The sequence below is a fragment of the Lacerta agilis genome, chromosome 5, assembly GCF_009819535.1.
Source record: "Lacerta agilis isolate rLacAgi1 chromosome 5, rLacAgi1.pri, whole genome shotgun sequence".
Taxonomy (NCBI): Eukaryota; Metazoa; Chordata; class Lepidosauria; order Squamata; family Lacertidae; genus Lacerta; species Lacerta agilis.
The window spans coordinates 69,035,104-69,048,516 of NC_046316.1; the positions used below are offsets into that span (position 1 = coordinate 69,035,104).

Below are 13,413 nucleotides of genomic sequence, written 5' to 3' on the forward strand. Positions count from 1 at the left end.
AAGAGGAAAACTGGGCTGGAAAGAGACTCAGAGGCTTGACTTGCTGTGTGTGCTGAATCCAAAGTTATAGCTTGCAGGGCAGGGGGACAATGAGAGATCCAATAGGGTAGCAATATCATTTGTGTGTAAATAAAAACATCTATCACACAAAAACCACAGAATGTCCTTCATCTAAGCCCAAGTTGTATGCTGGCACTCTTGAGATCTCTCACTACTGAGAGAGAATGGCATGTGCACAACATACCTATCTCATTATTTATACCCCAGTCCATAACTACATTTGGTTGAAGTTTCCCTTATTAAATGAAAACATCAGACATTAATCAATAGCTGCTTCAATAGACAGACTGAACAGTCCATGATCATATATATACTAAGTGTCGCGTCCATACATGTGTTCATATACATTTATCCCCTTCCCGTTAGTAAATTGGAGTAGCATGGGAACTACTGTAAAGCCGAAAGACATGATCCAAAGGAAATTTTTCATTTGTTAAACTGAAGTTTTATGAAACAAAACCTGATCAGAAAAAAAGTTTCAAAAGAATGAACCAACAGTGGTAATTTTTCCACTTGTTATGTAGTGAACTGCCCTTCACTTCCCAATCACTGCTCCTGGCTGAGTTGGGTTATGAGAAGAGACACAATGGGAAGATATGTAGTCTGCCACAGCCCTACAAGAAACATACATAGTCAGTGACTAAAGCAGCAATCTGCCCCTACTGACTCCAAGAGCTGGAGTAAGAAGCAGCTTTTGCCCCTTATCAACTGTATTTGAGATCACAACCAATTTACTTTAACCAGTGCTTTTTTTCTAGAATCTTTAAAGGGCAGAGCCGTATGTAAATGCACCAAGTCTGTGCATTTACATACGGCTCTGCCCTTTAAAGATATTGCATCACAATACTTGGAGAAGGGGGGAAAGTGATGGATTGCTCAGATTGCTCTGATGCAGACAATAGTCTGAACGATTCAGGTCACTTTGCACAGGAATTCACAAAGATTTAATTCCAAAAGGATTCCATGCTAATATTGACCTTCTGCTCATGAAAGTCGTCAAAGTGAGATGATGAAGCTAAGTTGGCTATATTTGCTCTTCTACATATATACGCCAAGGTTGATCTGCCAACATTCTAAGACTGAAATTACAAAAACTTGTCTTAGTAACCAGCCTCAAAGAGTATTATCTCTCTATCTCTCTATATATAAACACACACACATTCTTTAGGCCAAGATTGGGCATATGTGATCAAACATCAGCTTTTGCTACCTTCATAAAGCAGTAACGTTCAACAATTGATAATATTCCTAAAGTCAACATGACTTTAAGGATACATGTCATAGCATTGCATTTGTTTTAACTATGTAAATGAGATTCCAGGACCACTGACTAATAGCAGCAGCTTCAATTTTTGCAGCCTGATGATGCTAGCAAGGTGTTTGTGAACATGCATTCCGTCATGGCTAATTAAAGCCTGGGTGGATTCATGGTGTGGTGAATGTGCCTTTGTATGAGAGGGGTGTGCCTGGCACCTTGAAGGAGGCAGCAGTGTGGCCACTCTTAAACCTCACCTTGGACCTGATGGCATTTAACAGTTGAAAACACCCACTTTAAAGGCAAGGTACTGAGAAGGTCATGGCAGCGTAATTTTAGACATTCTTGTAGGAAGCAAATTATCTAGACATATTCCAATCTGGGTTATGATCTGGGCTCAGGACTGGATCAGCCTTTAGAGGGAGAGGGGAGTAAACCTTTGCTCAATCTCTTATGAACTTTTGATACAATTGACCATGGTATCCTCAGAGACAGTCTATGAGATGGGGAATCTATCCTGCAATGATTCTGGTTTAACCTGGCAGTGTTTCTCAAACTTGGGTCCCCAACTGCTGTTTGACTACAACTCCGATCATCCCTAACTAGCAGGACCAGTGGTCAGGGATGATGGGAGTTATAGTCTGACAACAGCTGGGGTGCAAGTTTGAGAAACACTGCCTTAAGGGATGGTTCTAGATGAGGGGTAGTCAACCTTTTATACCTACCGCCCACTAATGCATCTTTCTTGATGGTAAAATTTCCTTACTGCCCACCAGTAAGGAGGATTCAGCTTGTGCCATAGAACACCCTACCACCCACCTAGAATCCTGAAATGCCCACTAGTGGGTGGTAGGGACCAGGTTGACAACCCGTTCTAGATTATTATTATTAAAAAGTTTTAAAGGCCATAGATTGGCTAATTAACAAAGGCCTGGGAGAAGAGGAATGTTTTTGTCTGATGCCTAAAGATATGTAATGAAGGCACCAGGAGACACTCCCTGCGGAGAGCAGTCCACAAGTGGGAAGCCACAGCAGAAAGGCCTGTTCTCGTGTTTCTGCTCTCCAGACCTCTCACTGAGGAGGCACATGGAGAAGGGCCTAAGATTATGATCACATTGTCTGGGGCGGTTCATACAGGAGAGTCCTTGAGTTATTACAGTCCTGAGCCATTTAAGGCTTTATAGGTCAAAACCAGCACTTTAAATTGGGCCCAGAAACTAATTGGCAGTCCGTGCAGTTAGATCAAGATTGGCATTATATGCTCAAACCATCTTGAACTGGATGATTGTTTCTTGGCTCTTGAACTCTGGGGTGCCACAGAACACCATGTAGTCTCTACGGCTATTTAATATCCATGCTAAGCCTTTGGTTGCCACGATTAGGAAATATGGAGCAAGGTGTCAACAATACACTGATAATACCCATCTCTATGTCTCTGTAGCAAGTGAATCTGAAATGGTTAAGAAGGCCCTGGACTGATGTCTGTATGCAGTGTTAGCTTGGATGAAGCCCAATAAACTGAGTCTCAATCCTGGCAAGATGGAGGCTCCATTGGTGAGTGGTTTCCAGGTCTGAGAAGTCAATATGTTGCCCATCTGGATGAGGTTGAATACTCCCTGAAGGAGGAGGTGCAAGTGTCCTCAGTGCCTACGAATTCCTTTTATCAGTTTCAGCAGGTAAGACTATTATGGCCATTCCTGGATTGGGATACCGTGAGCCCTATTAACCTCAAGGCTGGATTACTGTAACATGCTCTATATCAGGGCTACCCTTGAGGTTGGTCCAGAAAACTGCTGCTAGTTGCAGAACATGGTGATTAGGATTCTTGTGGTGGCGAACAACCACCAGCATCATGCTTGGGAGATTTTTTTTTACAGGCTGCCAATCTGCTAGTGGTCCAAATTCCTTGTTTTGGTACTAACATATAAGGTCACATAAAGTTCAGGACCAGTTTACTTGAGAAGACTGACTTTTATGTACCTGCCTAGTAAGTTACACTGCATTCTGTAGGACTGTTTCTCATCCAAGTCCCAAATATATCAGAAGACCACTTCATAGTGGCCAGAGCAGGGCTTTTAGTGTGGCTGCCCCCTGTTCTGTGGAACAGCATTCCTGTCAGGATAAGACAGATGCCCACTATCAGTACTTTCCAGAATCAACTGAATACCTACTTGTTTTGACAAGCTTTTCCAACTGGATGAAAAGTTCTCTGCCTTAGGTTTAAAAACAAGACAAAGTGATCATCCCTCTTCCGTTATTTCTGTACTGTTTTAAAAAACTATTTCAGCTGTGTTTATGATATTTCTGAATCACCCTAACACATATGTAAGAGGTGATTCACAAATTAAAAAAATAGGTAACAAATCCCACATGTTTAATGGATAAGCAGCACATCTCTCTTAATAAAATAATCTTGTTAGCAAATACCTTAAGAGAAATTCCTTTGGCATGGCTTGGTTTGCACATAATGCTAAGCTATACTTTGGGCAGTCTACACTGGTATGCAGGCTCCCAGAGAGGAGATTACCAGTATATTGTTCCTCCTCTAGTCCTACTGTACCCATTGGGAGCCAAGTCACCCAAATTCAACCCATGTCTCACCCCTGACTTACGAGCGACTCGACTTCCGCATTTTTCGACTTCCGAATGACCTCCGGAAGCGAAAAAATGGCCGCCGCTTCCGAAGTGAAAGCGGCGGCACGATACCTCGACTTACGAAGATTTTAATGCGCTTTTTTCGAGGTACGAATTTTTTCCCGTTCCGATATGGCAGCTTCGACTTGCAAAGATTTCCACTTACGAGCGCCCCTTCGGAACGGATTAACTTCGTAAGTCGAGGTACCACTGTATTTATTTCTCTACCTCAAGGGTTCCCAAACTGTGGTCCCTGGACCACTAGTTTTACACATGTTTCATGAAGGTAGTCTGTGGTGTGTACACATCAAAAATTCAAATTGATTTTAATTGTGGCTTATTGTTCTTGATTGTATTAGAATTCAAATTAGAATGCAATAAAATACAATCAAAGGGGGGGAACCACAAAAATACAATTAAAAATCATACAGCACAGTGCATTACAACCTCTACAATGTTCAGGAAAAAAATCATTATGTGGTCCACTAACACCCTGAGCAATTTCCAAGTGGCCATGAGAAAAAAGTTTGGGAATCGCTGCTCTACTTTATTTCCCAGCTTCTTAATACTTAACATCTGCAGCTCTCAGAGGGCATTGTACCACAGTTCTGCTTTGCACATACTGAAGCAAATATGCTAAAGTTGAACAAGCTGACCTATTCCAGTATTTACCACACGTCTGCACTAAATTTACTTCCTTCCAATCAAGTCCCCTTCTCCTCAGCAAAGCTGCTTAATCCAGATTCAGCAGTGATAAGATATATGATTGGAAGATACACCATGCATGTCTCAAGATTGGATGAGGAAAAGGAGAGAAACCTTGGACTTTGTAAGCACATTTAGAGCACCAAACTTCATCTGACACCAATGTTACAGAGTATATGGTAACCATGCCATATATAGCCTTTCAAATATTTGAAGCCAAAAGTCATTTAGGGCTAGAAACACTAACATAAGTACTTTGAATGGGACCCAGAAACAAACTGGCAACCAGCGCAGCTGTATTAAAGCAGGCATTACATTTGTTGACACTTAAATTTCCAAATAGTCTTCAAGGGCAATCTCATGAAAAGCACATGGCAATAGTTCAATCTGGATGTTACCACAGCATGGAATACGGTGGCCAAGTCATCCCTGCTCAAGAGGGGCCACAGTTAGTGAACCAGCCAGAGCTAGAAAAAGACACTCCTAGCCACTGAAGCTACCTGAGCCTCCGGTGATAGCATTGGATCCATGAATATTCCCAAGCTAAAGGAAAGCAACCCTGTTCAGAACATGCTATCTCCCCAGCTCCCAGACTCCCAAACTGAACCACATGTGAAAGGCTCAATATTATTTAATACAAAAGTAAATGCAATGGAGGTCCAAGGATTCACACCAGCTCCAAGAAGCTAGACTTGCTGTACTGATAGAAATAGCCAAGTATAAGCCTGGGTCATCTCAACATAATGTCCAAAAATAATATCACCCAGAAAGCCAGCAGTTGGGTGGACAGTGCACTTTTAGAGCCTTTAGCTGATCTCTGGTCTTGGTCTAACACATGAGACAAGTTAAGCAAGATACACCTTTCAAGAACCAAGATATCTGTACATCACCATCAGTCTCTTAATCATTTACTGGAATCCTATCAATAGCTCATATGATTCTATCTGAGTTAAAAGGTACATATACAGTTGTGCTCCTCATATCTTATCCATAATTATAGATAATTAAAGTTGTATTACCACTAATTGTATCCCATTTCAGGTTGCTTGGGTTCAGTGGCCCAGCTACCTTGGTTTGTGTCCATAGCTGTATTTGCTTTTCCACTACATTTTCTCCTGACCATCACAACTGCAAGCTTCCCACCACTCCTTACTCAGCTTCCACTCCCTCTAGCCTCTAGCACAGGGGTTGTCAACCTGGTCCCTACCACCCACTAGTGGACGTTTCAGGATTCTAGGTGGGGAATAGGGGGTAGGGGGTTCTACGGCACAAGTTGAATCCTTCCATCGAGCACTGGTGGACAGTAAGGAAATTTTACCATCAAGAAAGATGCATTAGTGGGCGGTAGGTATAAAAAGGTTGACTACCACTGCTCTAGCACATCCCTTTAAACCAATAACTACCAGGTGATTGAGCAGGCAAACAGAAAGATGGACAAAATCTACAGCCATTAGGGCATAAACTTAACAACTTCTTATCCTAGATACACCCCTGTGTTTAATGTTGGAGCGCCACATCATATCCCAGGATGTTTGCTACTTTGTAGCTGGAGGTGCTTGGAGTTCAAGCAACTCCACACACCAAAAAAGCTGAAGACCAAATATTTTTTAAACTTGATTTATACTTTGTTTTATTCGCCAAGACAGTACGCTGGGTTAACTAAAAACTAGCTATGAGCCCAGCAGATGAAGAATAAATATTGATTAGAAATGCACACACACACACCCAAAAAAACTATATACACAACAGATCCAATAAACAACCTAGTGCCTCAATGTATTGGTATTATCAAGTCTAAATGGGTTCTAAAACTTCAACAGGTGCAAAATTCAATGGCCAAATTGCTCACTAGTTTGAGAATATAATGCCAAAACTGGCCCGACTGCACTGAAAAAGGAGGAGGAGGAGGAGGAGGAGCTTGGATTTGATATTTCACTACCCGAAGGAGTCTCAAAGCGGCTAACATTCCCCTTTCCCTTTCTTCCCCACAACCAACACTCTGTGAGGTGAGTGGGGCTGAGAGACTTCAAAGAAGTGTGACTAGCCCAAGGTCACCCAGCAGCTGCATATGGAAGAGTGGAGATACGAACCCGGTTCCCCAGATTACGAGTCTACCACTCTTAACCACTACACCACACTGGCTCTCACTGGCTACCAATTATTTCCGGGCCCAATTCAAAATGCCCAACATGGCTCAGGACCTCAATACCTTAAGAACCACCTCTCCCAATGAAAGAACAATGGCAAGAAAGATTGATGAGCTATGTGGAGATGGCAAAGTTAACATATAAACTACGTGAGAAGGACAACCGTGACTTTAAGGAAGAATGCGAACTTTTTACAAACTATTTAAAAAGACAACAAAAGGATTTGGACTCTTTGGCAAGTTTTGATTAAGCACTCACAAATTTGGAAGTAGAACATACGATAAAGCAATGATATACACAATTTTATAACATGCAGAAAATAACATATATAAACAAACCAGAGAGGGGAGCTGAGGGAAGTCTTTGGGGGGTGGATGAGGGGGGGAAGGGGGTGTGTAAATGGATATATTCTCCCTCTCAGAGGTTCAGAGGGTGACAACAAGAGGACAGGCCTCTTCTGTGGTGGCTCCCCATCTGTGGATTCTCTCCCCAGAGGCTCACCTGGCACTATCATTACATATCTTTAGGCACCAGGCAAAACATTCCTCTTTACCCAGACCTTCAGCCATTAAATAATCTATGGCTTGTTCAAGGTGGGGGGGGTATGTAATGATGATTATTTTTATTAGTGTGCTGTCTATGATTATACTTTGTTTTATGTATCATGCTCCATAAAATATGTTTTTAATGTTGTCCATCAACCTTTGATCTTCTGATAAACGGCAGTATATAAACTGAATAAATAATTATCACTGTATATTCTGGAGTATAAGACTATTTTAATCCAGGAAAATCTTCTCAAAAGTCGGGGGTCATCTTATACGCCAGGTGGAGAATCTGTGGTCGAGTATATCTCAAACTCTATATTTTAACTGGAAAAGTTGGGGGTCGTCTTATACGCCCAGTCGTCTTATACGCCGGAAAATACAGTATTACTAAAGTATGATAAACATTCCTAGGCAGATCAAACAGTACTGTTGGAGTAGAAAAGGCCAACTAGGTGATTTAAGTTACAGGTAGGTAGCAGTGTTGGTCTGCCATAGTCAAAACAAAATAAATAAAAAATTACTTCCGGTAGCACCTTAGCACACAAAAGCTCATACCAAGAACAAACTTAGTTGGTCTCTAAGGTGCTACCGGAAGGAATTAGGAGATTTAAGGAAGCTCAGAGAAACTCACTTTTAGCCTAATGGAAGACTAGCTCCAAATACCTCTGCCAAGCAGTTTGCCTTTTGCAGCAAAAACAAAAGTCTTATGGCAACTTAAAACAAGAACAAAAATTATTAAACCTTAATTACTGGAGTCAACTTCATAAGAAGTGCTTTCAGTAGAACTCCCAGCAACAGAAATTCTGCAAGTGAAGAACTCACTGAGCCCCAATTAAAATATATGCCAGATGGTTTATTTTCAGGAGCTATTCTTTTCTCCAGGTCCTTGCCCAGGGGCTCAAACAATCCAACCACTTACAGATGATCAGAATAAGTGGCATTAAAACAGGCATGCAAGTTCTGAAACAGGTTAACTGACTGCCTATTTACTCATTGTCAAATATTCCAAGCATGCCACTGGGTAGATGCCAGCCTACCATTTTTATTTAATTACAGAATCTTTTATCAGCAAGAGGAAAAACAGGTTGTCCCTTCCTCTGCAGTAGCCAGGGGGCTAAATCTAGTGCTAGTTACCCATTTATAGCTGCAGTCATCTCTGAATAAAAGTAGGCAGTGGCAAAGGTCTTTGCCTTGTTATGTAGTGTTGCACTAGATAAGGAAGACTCTGGTTCCAATTCCCATTCATGATCACTTCAACATTAGACCACTCCTACTCAGCGGGTGGCACTGTGGGTTAAACCACAGTGCCTAGGGCTCGCTGATCAGAAGGTCAGTGGTGAGCTCCCATTGCTCGGTCCCTGCTCCTGCCAACCTAGCAGTTCGAAAGCACGAAGTGAAAGTAGATAAATAGGTACCGCTCCAGCAGGAAGGTAAAGAGCGTTTCCATGCGCTGCTCTGGTTTACCAGAAGCGGCTTAGTCATGCTGGCCACAAGACCCAGAAGCTGTACACCGGCTCCCTCAGCCAGTAAAGTGAGATGGGCGCCGCAACCCCAGAGTCATCCATGACTGGACCTAACGGTCAGGAGTCCCTTTACCTTTACCTTACTCAGCCTAAACTACTTCCCAGGGTTGTGGCAAGGGTAACGGAGGAGATACTGTACACCACCCTGAGGTCCTTGGGAAAGAGGCGCATAAATATGAAATAAAAACGATGGTGATTTTTGAAAGCTAGTCACAGGGTCACAAAACAACTTTATTCTTACTCTATTGAACCTGCTGGTTACCTTTTTTGTTGTTATAATATTAAAGGATCGACAATATTGACAGTGTTTTTGATTGGACAGGTATTGAATCCAAATTGGCATCATTTTGTATTAATTGCTTCACAGGTATGCAGCATATACTCAATTGGCAGGAAGTCAGTGATTAAGCGACTGAGGAATTAAATAGCAGCTATTCGTCCAGCAGCAGTTCTTCACTATTTCTTGCCTACTATGGAAAGGCAATCTTAACATACATAAGTAATTCTCATTCAAGTGGAAAGCTCAGTAAAAATTCTTACTGAGCCTTGATTAGAAGTTGGTAGGGCTAACTAGGGACTAGATAATGCTGCTTTGGAATTCAGATCCAACTCACAGGTACAGAGCATTAATGAAGGCCCAGATTCTAAGCCAGGTAAACTTCTTCTAGAAATGTGGCATTTGAGGTTTACACTTTATTCACATTTAGTTAGAGGTCCAGGCTTATCTGAGCCTATTGAATTATTAACTCCACAACACTTGCAGCCAACTCAGCTACTCACTTAAATGTCAATAGTGACCAATATGTAAAATAAGTCCAAATTAAGTTCACTGGAGACATTGGTTTTTATAGCAATTTTAAGTGCCATGCCTTTCTCCAACGAATTCTTTAGCATGGAAAGGGCATAAAGAATTCTGTGTGATATCCCAACCCCCCACAAACAGAATCACTGTACCAGGGTTTTGTAGGGAGAGGAAATAGTTATGAAACTTGTTCAGGTGTACGGAATAGAGATGCTTTTATTCTCATAACTCAATTGTTGCCTGCCCTACAACATTTTAAATAGTTTCAGAGTTCCTGCTCTACCATGACTGTCCAGATATATTCAACAGTTCCTGAAGGTTAGATTTCTTGAAATTTGCCAATTGTAATTTAAAATAGCTTCTTCGAAGCTAAAGAAACAAATTTATGAAAATTGTCTTTTTAAAAATGTCTTTGATATTTAACAGCCTTATTGGAAACTATCAATTTCAGGGTGTCTTTTTATATCAATTACAGGGGCATGCAAGTCATTTGGGCCTTTTTACAACCTCCTCCTGGCTCTATGTTACAATCTGGTTTTTGTTAGATGTAGCTCCCAACCAGTCCAAAGCATAGGGCAGATAAATATTCATTCTGAATTGAACTTTTGTTTAGTTCCTGGGTGCCAGCATCACTTACACACGAAGGTAACAAGACCCTCAGAAATATCAGTTTCAAAACTATAGCAGATAACATTGACCCCATTGATTAGATTCCACAATATTAAAATTGTTTACTGTAAATTAACAACATAACTTTGGTACACTTCCCATGTTTTTCAAGCCACCCCATATCTACCTAACTTCTTATTTCATATTACCTTTCTCATGTATTATCTTGTAATACAACCACAGCTTCCTTCACAGCCTTTCCTATCTCTTAAAGAAGAGAGGTTGTAACTCTTATCAATCTAAAGTGGCATCAAATACAGCCTTTATCTGGTGACCACTCTTATTTTGTATAGTATCTACAGTAACTGTATGCATGTGTGCAACACATAAAGATAGAGGAGTCAGGGGAACCTGAAAGGCATAAAAAACTATCAAAACACAGAAACAGCAGCAACACAACACCTGTGATGGTGCTGGAGATTAGTTTCTATTCATGCATCACCTTTTATCTTATAGACCACTTCCAATGCATCAGGTTTCTTAAATTTTAGAGAAAGGCAAGCAGTAATTTAAAAGCTGCACTTAAATAATGCAAGGTAATAATCTTTACCTTTTTAAAAGGTAAAGTTAGTTGAAGGTTCTGGTGGAATGAATGTTTAACTGTGGACAAATCTTTAAATTTAAAAAAGCTTCATTTTATATCAGTATTTTTAAACAGTCTCAAAGTTATTGGTTGCCTTTCTTCAGAATAATTTGAATGCAATAAAAGCAATAAAAACTACCCCACCCACCCCCAAAAGGGCAACATTTCTGTTAACATTTATGTATACACGTTTTGAAGAAAACTTCATTTTGGATTGTTATGAAAGGTTTCTCCTTTTCAATGCAAAGAATCTTGCCCCATTTTCCTTGAATCCCCCCCCTTAATTATTATTATTATTATTATTACTGACAGGCCTAACAGTACCAAGGGAGTCAATATTTCGATTAAGTCAGTTAGGGAAATCACTTTGTTGTGTTTTTTTTTAATGGGATTTTGCCTTAAATCTGTATCAAATCAATCCTCCTGCTGATGAAAAGGGTTATGAGAACTACTACTTACATTAAGAAAATCCACAGCAGAACTATTAGATCTTGGTTGCAGTATGAAAACAATCCTGAAATCCAGCTAAACGAATTCTATAAACGTTTCTCAAATGCATGGCAGACACTGAATCCATTTAGACCAATGCCAAGATCTCATTTCTTTCCTCTGTGTAAATGCGACATAGTCAGGCCTAGTATGTAGGCCTCTGATACAGGCAGGACCTTTGTTCCATACATCGTTGTTTTTCCCTAAAGCCTCCGATAAAACTTTCCACTCACCCCGCCCTAATGTTTCCTTGTTCCTAATCTAAAACTTTTTCGAATTCCTGATGCCTTTAAAAACCCTACTGCGAAGAACACCCCACCCCGACAGGACTGGCCATTAAGAGGAACAATAAAAGTTGTACAGAAGGCAGCTGGGCCTGTACGGCTGGCAAAAGCCCCGGTATCAGTTTGAATGCTAGCCCGGTAGTAGTCGGCAGATACGCAAAAGCGAGGCGTGGAGGAGAGACGGGGGGGGGGGAGAATGTAAATAGCCAAATAAGACGCGTTATGCAAACAAGCCTCACGCTAGTTTCTTTTCGAAGGCGTCAGGAACACAAACCAACTCTAAAATTATAGGGGTGAAAGGAATCTGCTCCAGTAATGGGACCAAGTGCCTAAAGGGACTGGATAAACAAACACCCTTTTCCGCTTAGCAGAGTACGATTTCCCCCTTCCCCAGCCAGGCCAATATGGAGTCAGCAGATCATTTAGCATTTCTCTCTTTTTTTATTGTCGACGCTGACGCCGCCGTTGGGCTAAAAGGGGGCTGCTTTCCACCCTCCCCTACGACTAATTCAGTGGGACTCAGTAGCTCACTTCAAGAAAACAAAATAAAAAGGGGCCCCTGGGGAGGACAGGGGCTAGCAAAGAGGTTTGGGGGAGTTTGTGAAGCAGGGCCCAATACAAACCGGGCGCAGTGTCAACACTGACATTGTCCTTTTGTATTTAATCACACACAAGCCAGAACGCCAATCTTAACCGTGGCGGAAGGAGGGGGGGGGGGGACTGAGAGAGTGGGGGAGGGAAGGTTTAAAGGTAGGCCCGCAAAGAGGAGAACGGCTGCGATATGGGGCATCCTGCGCTCCTGTGAACCCAGGCATAAAAGGTGGGGTCCAGATTCACCCCATTAACAGAGAGCCGCTTACACGGGAGCGTGGAAGGCGAAGAAAAGAAGGGAAGGGCTGAATCACGATAAAGCTTCAGGCAGCCGTTTGGCCATTTTGTCAGCTCCCATTTCTGCCACCCTGGCTTCTTCTCTTCCTTTTCTTAGGAATGGAGCGAGGCGGTGGGGTAGAAAGAAGCCAACCTTTTTACGTTTAGTATTTCCTCCGCCGCCGCCCCCCCCCCAACACCTTGTATATTAGGTACATATTAGGAGACCTCTTTATGGCGAGGACTTCCTGAAACCCTATTCAAGGCCTCAAGCCGCCACCACCACACACACATACCACCAACCTTCTCCTTTCTCTGCCACCCGACCGCCCCCGTCGGGCCCGGGACTACCTCACCACCAACCTCCCCCTGTCATATTCTAAACCCAACGCCGCCTCCCTCCCACCCCTCATTCCCCGACTCCGGCCCCCCGGCGAAGAACGAGGGGAGGGGGGAAAGCCGAAGAGTCGCTATCCCTCCCACAGAAACCCCGGCGTTGAAAAACAGGCCTCGTCCGCCTCGACCCACAGTACCTAGTTTATCCCGACGCGGCCTCTGCAAAAGCGCTCTGTGGCTCCGGCTCCTTTTCTGTCCTGCCCGGCGCCTCTTCCCTTCAATTATCAGCTGAAGCCGCAGCACCGATCAGTGCGCCGTCTGCCTCCGCACCGTACCCCCTCCAGCGGCGTAGGGGGAGGCCGGGGACTACTTTACCCCCAAAGGGGCCCGGGGGCCCCCGTTCTCCCCCCCCCCCCACTCGCCAGCAGCGGGTGTTCTCCTCCTGTCCGCCTTGGCGCTCCCTGCCGCGGAGCCGGCAGCCCCCCCCCCCTCCTCCCACACGACAAGGATC

General features: G+C 42.8%; 1 protein-coding gene across 2 annotated transcripts in view; it reads right to left on the bottom strand.

The window, feature by feature from the left end:
• The window catches only part of TRIP12 (thyroid hormone receptor interactor 12), a 72,387-nt gene extending 59,141 nt beyond the window's left edge, over positions 1-13,246 (bottom strand). For both annotated transcript variants that reach the window (XM_033150343.1, XM_033150338.1), the window contains exon 1: positions 13,100-13,246. The gene's annotated coding sequence lies outside the window, so the exon portion shown is untranslated. The remainder of the gene's footprint in view (positions 1-13,099) is intronic.
• Positions 13,247-13,413: the final 167 nt, after the last annotated feature.